Below are 8,711 nucleotides of genomic sequence, written 5' to 3'. Positions count from 1 at the left end.
TTTTGAGGCTGAAGTTTTCTGTTTGATTCATTTTAAGATGAAATGGGAAAAGAGGGGTGTACAAATATTCAAATAAGCCTCTAATTAAGGGGTGGGAATTATGTGGCTCTCCATATACTGGCAAACTGCAGTTCATTGTTCCAGTAAGCAAGCTGTTGGAGCACAGGCCTTCTCCACCATGGTGAGCTGGAGCAGGGATAGGAAAGGGTGTACCCCCATGCCTCCTCTCCTTCCCAAGTCAAGTGTGCAACATCTTGTAAGGTTGCTCTTCCACTAACTTCACCCTATGCAACTATGGAGCTACAGTTGTCCCCCCCCCCCGCCCCCTCCATGGATTTCTTATCCAAGGATTCAACCATACACAGCTTGAAAATATTTTTAAAAATATGTACAAATTCCAAAGAGCAAGCCTTGATTTTGCCATTTTATATAAGGGATTTTACCATTTTACTATGTCATTGTATCTAATATCATCTGCCAGCCTGAGAGGGAGTGATCAAGCAGACCCAGCTCCACCAGGGCTAGCCTGAAGAAAGAGGCTCCTCCCTCCTTAACTGTCATCTTCCGGCCTCCTATTCCCTTCCAGCTATGCTCTGACTATGTGGGGGAGAGGCTTGTGTACCCTAATGATGTTATGAGCTATGCTGGCGGTGGTAAAATAGCCACCAGCAGGGCCTCTCATGCCAGACAGATCACAACCGAAGGGTCTGACCAAGAGCGCTCAAGGGCAGGATGGGCTCTCTAGCCTTACAGCAACCATCCTAGGAGAAGGAAAACTCTAATCCCAAACCCGGGCAGATGGTGCTCGTCTAACCCTGTGAGGTCAACCATCTAAGAGAAGGAAACTCTAATCAAACCTACGACCCAAGGACCTCGCTGCCACCATCCATGCTTGTCAAGGCCTCAGCAGTCGAACATCTGGTTTAAAGGGTGAGGCCAGTTCTATGCATGCTGCACTCCACCAGAAAAAATCCATTGCACAGGCTCAAAGGATACATCCAACGTCATCAATGCGCTTGTAGAAAGCCTTCCTGAATCTTCGTTCACGAAATAAAGCCAAGAAGAAGTATCTAATGGGACCTGAGCATCTATGGAATTTGGTATCCATTAATGGTCCTGGAACCAAACCCCAGCAGATGCCAAGGGATCACTGTATATTTATTCCAATTTAACTTTTATGACACCATCCTGTAGGATCCCAGGTTTCATAGTTTGGTGTGGCACTAGAACCCTCTGGCTGAAAATTCTAATCTGTAAATCCCAGGGTTCCATAGAATGGAATCTCAGCATTAAAGTGGATTTGTAGCACTATAACTGCATAGGAGGTTATCACATGGGAGGAATTTCTCTTAATTTTGAATAAAAAGAAAGTGGGGCCAGAACACATTCACATGAATTCGCTAGTGCAGCAAATTTACATGAATTTGAACTGTGTTCAAACTGGCTTCCCATTGCCAAAAATTGCATGCCATTGCCCAAAATTGTGTGTGATCATCTCTCATGTAATAACATGAAACTCCATGATTGTGTTCGGACTGACTTCCTATTGCCCGAAATTGCATGTGGTAGTCTATCATGCAATAACGTGAAACCCCATGGTTGCATTCGGATTGCCATTGGATTATACTTCCAATTTCCCTTGTCTGATAACTTCCATAGTGTGAATAGGACCTAGGAGAGCCTAAGGGAGAGGAAGAGTTCATTTTAGATGTCAACTCCCAGAATCCTTGGCCATTGGCCATGTTGGCTGGGGTTTCTAGGGAGTCATCTCAAACAACTGGAGGGCAAAGTGGCTGAGAACCACTGACCTTTGCAGGGAATTGAATCAACCATTCAGTGTGCTGACCTTTACACTGTACAAGCAGTTACGAGACAGGTATTTCAGAGCCTTCCTTGTGTTTTAAACTTTACATGATACTTGATTGTGAAAATTGTTGACATTAATGAAAACAACACCCCTGCAAAGCTTTGCATTCTAGATTGTTCAGAAATTTTTGCTATTTCATAATGCTCGTGAGGTACCACCATGGAAATTGTCTAGCTGGGGAATTTCTTTACCATTGTTCCTGTCCATCCAGGGATGAAGATGTGCAGTGGGTCCAGATGTGCATTTTCAGTTCCTTCCAACCACATGCAGATTATGATTTGGGGGAACTGGAAGTGATGTTCTGGTCACTTCCAGTCAGTTTTAGACTTTAACCTGTTTTACTGTCTTATCCCGAAACAGTATTTGGAAGCAACACCAATCCCACATATTTAGCTTTAAAAATGTGGCTTCACCCCCCCCCCCACCCCAAAAAAAGCAAAAAATGGGGAAGGGGAAAGTGATGCTTGAGAGCCCCAGGGCCATATAGCACCCACCCACCTACAAAATAGTATGTGTTTCTATGGGAAACACAATTCCCATCAATTCTTGTATTCCGTCCTTTGACTCTTAAAGTGTTAACAACTCCCACATTTGAGTTCAGTGGGCTTTACACTGCGGTAACTGGCCACAGTGTAGGACTGCAGCCTGAATTTATGGCAAAGTTTACATTTATTGAGCCTCTTGTGCCAGTTTTCAAACCTGATCTCCCCTACCTCCAATCCACCGAATTTACTTTCCTATTCTGCCTTTTCACCAAAAGGTGCTCAAGGAGGCTAATAGCAATAACTCATCTATCAAATACTGTGAAACAATAAAATACAAACTTCTTGTATTGAACAGATCTTCCCTATCCAGTGTGAAGGCACACAACAATGAGGCGTAACGGTTTGAATGTTGGACACTGACTTGGGAGACCTGGGTTCAGTTCCCAGCTTGGCCATGAAACCCCGCTGGGTGACCATGGCCAAGTTACACTCTCTCAACTTCTGGAGAAGGCAATAGCGAATGTCTTCCAAACAAACCTTGCCAAGAAATAGGTCTGCTGTAAGTCAGAAACAACTTGCAGGCAGACAACAACAAACAACAAATCAGCATATTAAAAATGTTCTTAGATCCAGGGAACCCAGTCTACAAATGAAGGAATAACTCACAATTCCAATGAGCCAGTGGATCTTGTAGCAGGATCATGGATCTCTGAGGCTAACTGAATTAGAAAAGCTGGCAGCATGCGCTTTGGCAGAGACTTGAACATGCATCTGAGGAAGTAGGCTCAAGTCTACCAAAAGCACATGCTATTAACTTCTCTCTTGCAGTTAGCCTCAGAGGTGATACACTGTCCCTTGGCATACTGTTTTTAAGCGATCCCCAAACGTTGGTCCTCCAGATGTTTTGGACTTCAGCCCCCAGAATCCCTGACTGTTGACCCAGCTGGCAGGGGCCTCTGGGAGTTGTCTGCTGCCAACTTCTCTCTTTCATCAGTTACACTGCAGAAAGAAGCCAGTTTGAGACCACTGCCCTGGCTCAAAGCTAGGGAATTCTGGGAATTAAGTGTGTTTTCAGTCTCAAAGGGGCTTCAAGATCTCTTTACATACTGATCAGGCACGGGGATCTCTTGGGGGATCCTAGCACAGCCGTGCCTTTGAATTCTGTCCAGAGGGGTGTTCCTGGGCGTGGGCAGAGTTTCTTTTCTGGATCGGAGGCAGGACTTCCAGGCAGGATCCGCTCACGTCCTATGCAGGAACGGCTGGATCTGCAGATAACCCAGTAAGGGATCAGCCCAGCCTGTCTTTCTCTCCCTCTGGCCCCTGTGTTGCCTTTCCTCCACCCACATCCGCTGGTTGTTTACTTCTTGCTCCTCCTCGCCTGCCTCCTCTTCAAGCCAGAGGCTCCAGATTCCTTGCCTCCCACCATTGGGTTGAGAGAGAGTGACTCGTCCAGATCGCCAAGTCAAAGCCACAGGTATTATTGAGTTCCTACCCCGGGGGAAAAGGAGACAAAGGGAACCCGCCAGAGCAACTTTGGGGCTGCATCCGCACTACAGAAGTAATCCGATCTAACCCCACTTTAACTTTCACTATCACTTAATAGAATGCTGGATGGGTTATGTTTGTTGCGGACCAGATCAGAGACCAGAGCTCTCTGATCAAGGTGGCAAAATAGCTCGCAAAACGACAGCTCCCAGAATGCCATCGCACGCAGCCATGGCAGTTAAAGTGGTATCAACCCGGATCGTTTCTGCAGTGCGGACAGCTTCTAGGATCCCCAACAACCCAAGGCATTTTCGTTCCTGAGTAACTTTCTAGCAAGTATTCAAAGACATCGCCGTCTCAGGCTGCATCCGCACTGCAGAAAAAATCCAGTTCGACACTGCTTTAACCGCAATGGCTGCATGCTATGGGGTTCTGGGAGTTGTCGTTTGCTGTGGCACCAGCCAAAGAAGGCTAAATGAATGTCTCACAAACCTCAGAATTCCATAAGACTGAGCCATGGCAGTTAAAGTGGTGTCAAACTGGATTATATCTGCACTGTGGAAGCAGTCAGGAAAGGGATCTTGTAGCTGTAGCACCTTTGAGACTACTAAGGCTGCATCTATGCTGCAGAAATAATTATTATTATTATTATTTCTCTGAAGATGCCAGCCATAGATGCTGGCGAAACGTCAGACACAAACTCTTCTGGGACATGGCCACATAGCCCAAAAAAAAATAAGGGCCTCTACCCAGATCCCCCCGGGGGTGTGGACCAGTTAGGATGGTCCACCCTCGAAGGCTGATGGAACCTGATGAGGTTCCAGAAGCCCTAGAGGGGCTCGCGGTTGGAAATGACGGCGACTCTGTTGATGCCCTTACCGGTATCTGGCTACCGGGTCCTTCTGGGGCTATACACGAATCGCTCCCAAGCGTCCTCTCAGGCCCGCTTCAATCGTAGCCCTGGTATACGGAAGATTCTCCGGGCGAGGAGAGCGGGCTCTGCGACCGGTTAGAGTACCGTTGGCGGAAACACCTTTGCTTTAGACGACAAGACTCTCCTAGACCGGACTGTTAAAGGACTACCGGAGAGGCAATACGAGCAACAAAGAATTCGTTCTATGGTGCTCGTATTGGGTCCGCGGAGTCACGTTCCGGCGAGTTGTTCAGGGTGGTCAGGGAGTTAACTCAGCTCCCTCCCGCCCTGACCAATCCTGAACCTTCTAAGGCCTGCTGTGACCTTTTTAATGACTTTTTTGTGGAATAAAACTTCTCGCATAGCGAAGGTCTGAACGCCGACGTTAGTGCAGATCTAGGGTAGAGTGTCCAGAGCCTCCGCGGACTATGTTACACTGGATCAGTTTGAGTTGGTGGAGTACCGTGATGTGGACAAGCTCCTCGGAAGTGTTCGGAAAACAACCTGCTCTTCTTGATCCCTGCCCCTCGTGGTTAGCGGCCCCCGGGGGGACCGGTGTTAACCACTTTGTTCCGCCGATTATTAACACCTTCTCTCAGGATGGGCGATTCATCGGATCTTAAATTGGCCATGGTAAGACCGATCCTAAAAAAGCCCTCCCTTGACCCCTGGTACATAATAATTATCGGCCTGTTTCCCTGCTACCATTTTTTGGGGAAGGTGATCGAGAGGGCGGTTGCGATCCCGCTTCAGGCGGTCTTGGATGAAACGGATTTATCTGGACCCATTTCAAACTGGCTTCCGGGCGGGGTTCACTTGGGTTTGAGACGGCCATGGTCGCCTTGGTCGATGATCTCGTCTGGGCATCGCCGGGAAGCGTGTCCCTGTTGGTGCTCTTGGACATCTCAGCGGCTTTCGATCCATATAGACCATGGATCCTTCTGGGGCGCCGGCTGAGGTGGGAATTGGGGGGGCACTGTGTCCAGTGGTTCGTTCCTACCTCTTGGGAGGTCCCCGTGGTGCAGCTGGGGGACGTGTGCTCCAGCGAGGCGGGCCTTAAAAACTGGGGTCCCCTCAAGGAGCCCATTCTGTCCCCCATGCTATTCAACATTTACATGAAAACCGCTGGGAGAGATCATCCGGAGGACATGGGGGCGGGGTATCAGTAGCTGATGACCACCCAAATCATTTCTCTTGTCTCCGACTGAATGCAGTGACTGGGGATGGGTCTCTCTCTGTGGCCTGTCTGGAGTCAGTAATGGGTGGATGAGGGAAAACCGAATCTCAAAACTGAATCCAGAGAGAAAAGGATGTTAAGTGATAGGTCCCCTGGGTCCAGGAATGGCGGTGGTTCCACTGTCCTGAATGGTGTCACTGCTCCCTGTGAAGGACTCCGTGCGCAGTCTGGGGGTGCTTCTTGACTCGTCCCTCCACCTGACCTGCTCAGGTGAATGCGACGGTCAAGAGCACCTGTTATCGCTTCGGCTGATTCGCCAGCTGCGCCCATACCTGGCCCAGAGGTACCTTGAAACTGTTGTACATGCTCTGGTAACTTCGAGACTGGATTTCTGCACGTACTCTACATGGGGCAACCCTTATACCAAACACTCGGAAGCTGCCAGTAGTGCAGAACATGGCCGCACGGCTGGTCCACTGGTGCTCCCGGACCAGCAATAACACCTGTGCTTAAAGATCTCCATTGGTGCCTATCCGCTTCCGAGCTCAATATAAGGCGTTGGTTATTACCTACTAAAGCCCTAAATGGCTTGGGCCCAGGATTCCGAAGGACCGTCTCTCCCCATACATTCCGCCTCGCACCCTCAGAACTTTCTGGGCAGCAACTCCTGAAGGTGCCTGGGGCAAGGCTGGCCGTTCCGGCCAGGACGATCCTTTTCCACAGCTGCCCAGCCCTCTGGAAACACGCTGCCCATAGAGCTCCGCTCATCTTCCACCCTGGCCCCTTTAGGAAGGGACTTAAAACCTTCCTATTTAATCAGGCATTCCCGACTAAACATCCTGGTGGGCCTCCCTCCTCTCTCGTGGCGTGAGGTTGGCTAATGGGGTCTTTTGTTGTTTTTATGGATTGTTGTGTTTTAATCTGCTTTTAACTTGTATATTGTTGCACTACGGTGCATTCTGTAAGCCGCCTGATCTATTTGGAAGGGCGGCGGTACAAATAAAATTTTATTATTATTATTATTATGTTTTACCCACATCTGGTTGCCTTTCCATTGTTTTTCCAAATTGAGGGGGGAAATACGAAGTCAGTTCTATTCCAAGCAGTCTTGTGATGCGGATTCAAGCAAGGGGAGTGAGTGCACATTGTATTACCACACCAGAGGGTTTTCAACGATTTGAATCAGCCCCCTTGGGGCTATGCTCGTGGGGTGCTGGTGCTGTCCTCTTTCCTGCCCCCTCCTTAGCTGTCATCCTTCACTCGGGTGGAGAAGCAGTCATGGGGATGATGCGATAGCTGGCAGTTTGGCAGAGAGGGTGAGCGGGGATGCAGGAGAACGCAGGGGGGATGTGGGATGTCTCTGGGTCGCTGGGGACATGATTTGGTGCAGGAGAAGGCAGGGGATGATGGGATAGGTCGTGGGGGTCGTTGGGGCCGGATCGGGATTCAGGAGAGGCCAGAGGATGATGGGAATATGATGGGATGGGTGCAGGGGGGCTGATGGCATGAAGGAGGAGGAGTGGGAATGATGGAGCAGACGCAGGGGGCCAAGAGGGGTGACATCTGAGTGGTTTTCCACACCAGACCAATTTGCAGTGCAATCGAAGTGAGCCTGGAAGCGAATTTGTGAAGTCACTTTTTTTATTTTACCAAAATGAGGGTCACTTTTGGAATCACTGTGGAAGCACCTCGCAAGGAGCTCCCATAGAAAGGAATGGCTTCTGAAAGGACTTCACATTTGACATGAATGTGCATCGTTGAAAGGCTAGTCACGTCAGAATTGACCTTCAAAAACTCCAAAAATCTCCGTTTGATAAACCTCCGCCTTTTCAGTGGTAGTTCTCCTAGAGAGGTTGGAAGTGTTTTTGTATTACTATTTTATTGTGTTGGCACCAAACCTCCCCCACCCCCCCCCCCCCCCCCCCCCCCCCCCCCCCCCGCAAGTAATGAGATTTAAAATATTGAGCCTAAGTCTTTTGTGAAAAATGCTCCTCTTCAAGGCAGTTTAAGAACAATATAAAACTGAACAACTAATAATAAGTTGAAGATATTGGTGGCTATTTGGAATGCAGCGCATTTTGATACCACATAGAGTGTCTATTCCAAGTTGGTGAAGAGCTAATGAACAAGCTGTACAAAGATAAGTAGCGTTGATCACTGTTTTAAAAACTTCATCTTTTAAAAGGGCTGAGTTCCTCAGAGTAGTCGGTATGAATCTATCTACATATGTGCTGCCAAGTGCTGCACACTGCAAACATTGTTGCTGCACTATAGAAGGCAGAATGTCTTGGATTTCTATTCTCGGAAGTACACGTTTCCTTTGGCCCTAAACACCCAGGTTCTTAATGGAATGAATAGCTGTAATGCTGAAAGAGGTGACAATGCAATGTAGTTGAACCAAAACCAGAGCAGGGAAACTGACTTCTCGACATAGGATTTGCATGAGGCAAAAAAAGTGAACTGAATTGGAACTTTATCTGCAGTTTTATATCATTCCGTATCGGTGTATGGTGTGAACAGTCATGGTAAGAATAGGAGACCTTTGGTCTCTCAGCTGACACTGCTGTAATCTTCCATCAAAGAACAAACCCTATTATTCATGTTTCCCTCTACTAGTTTATAAACAACAGTTTGCAGCACCAAAGTTGTACTTCAAATAGATATAATTGAAAACATTGATTTGTTGCCAAAATAAGATGTCCAAGGTATGTAGACATATTGTCACATAGGGCTCAAAAGAGACTGGCCTATCTAATGCAACATTCTACTCAGTCATTGCCCAGG

The 8,711-nt window shown here is 47.9% G+C and overlaps 1 protein-coding gene across 6 annotated transcripts in view; it reads left to right on the top strand.

The window, feature by feature from the left end:
- The first annotated feature begins 3,577 nt into the window (after positions 1-3,577).
- The window catches only part of LOC121925577 (phospholipid scramblase 1-like), a 25,917-nt gene continuing 20,783 nt past the window's right edge, over positions 3,578-8,711 (top strand). For 2 of the 6 annotated variants that reach the window (XM_042457870.1, XM_042457875.1), the window contains exon 1: positions 3,581-3,826. The gene's annotated coding sequence lies outside the window, so the exon portion shown is untranslated. Of the gene's footprint in view, positions 3,827-8,711 lie in introns of all 6 variants that reach the window. The other 4 variants (XM_042457874.1, XM_042457873.1, XM_042457876.1 and 1 more) reach the window with 4 other exon arrangements.

The sequence above is a fragment of the Sceloporus undulatus genome, chromosome 3 (genome assembly GCF_019175285.1).
Source record: "Sceloporus undulatus isolate JIND9_A2432 ecotype Alabama chromosome 3, SceUnd_v1.1, whole genome shotgun sequence".
Lineage (NCBI taxonomy): Eukaryota > Metazoa > Chordata > Lepidosauria > Squamata > Phrynosomatidae > Sceloporus > Sceloporus undulatus.
This window is presented reverse-complemented; position numbering and strand designations above follow the sequence as displayed.